This window comes from Aureococcus anophagefferens (genome assembly GCF_000186865.1).
Source record: "Aureococcus anophagefferens unplaced genomic scaffold AURANscaffold_218, whole genome shotgun sequence".
Taxonomy (NCBI): domain Eukaryota; class Pelagophyceae; order Pelagomonadales; family Pelagomonadaceae; genus Aureococcus; species Aureococcus anophagefferens.
In genome coordinates, this window is record NW_008705756.1 from 2,550 (window position 1) to 3,326 (window position 777).

Genomic DNA, 777 nt, shown 5'->3' on the forward strand with positions numbered 1-777 from the left:
TCCCACCAAACTTCAGAACTCTCTAGCTCGGTCAATCGGAGTCGATTCGGCTGATTTTTGGACGACTCGATCGCTCTCGTCGAGTTCTCGAAGCACGGCCGAAAGCCTTGCGTCGAAACGGTCGCGTCTGATTCCCACACCGGGCGTCGACGGTGTTCGGCGACGCGCCCGCGGCCTTCGGCGACGGCGCGGGCTTGGGCGCGGCGGGCGCCGGGGGCTTGGGCGCCGCCGGCGGCGGGGGCTTGGGCGCGGCCGGCGCCGGGGGCTTGGGCGCCTGCTGGGCCCGGGCGAGCGCCTCCGCGCGCGCCTTGGCCTGCGCCTCGGCCTGCGCCCGGCTCGGCGACGGCGCCGGCGGCGCCGCGGACGCGCCGCGGGGCGGGGACCGCGGCGGGCGCCGGTTCGCCGAGCCGGGGGGGTTACCTGCGACGGACGGGGCGTGTGTCGGACGGAAACGCGCGGATTCTCGACGGAACGTTTCAAGAAGAAGGATTAGGCGATGATCGTGACGCACGATTCTGACGAACGATTCGCGCCGAAGCGGGGGGTTCCGGGGTGACCGAAGACGCCGGATCGCGTGCCGAAGGGCGTGTTGTCCATCTCTGACTTGATTACGGGCGGAGGAGTGCGGCGAGTCGAGACGAGATGTTGGCGCCCTTGATCGAGGCGTCGATCTCACTTGCAACAGTTCCTCGCAATGTCAATGTTGAAGTTTTCTGTCCGCGCCGCCCCTACCCCACCCTCCAACTTCCCAAACCCCCAGCGCGACCTTACCCGTCC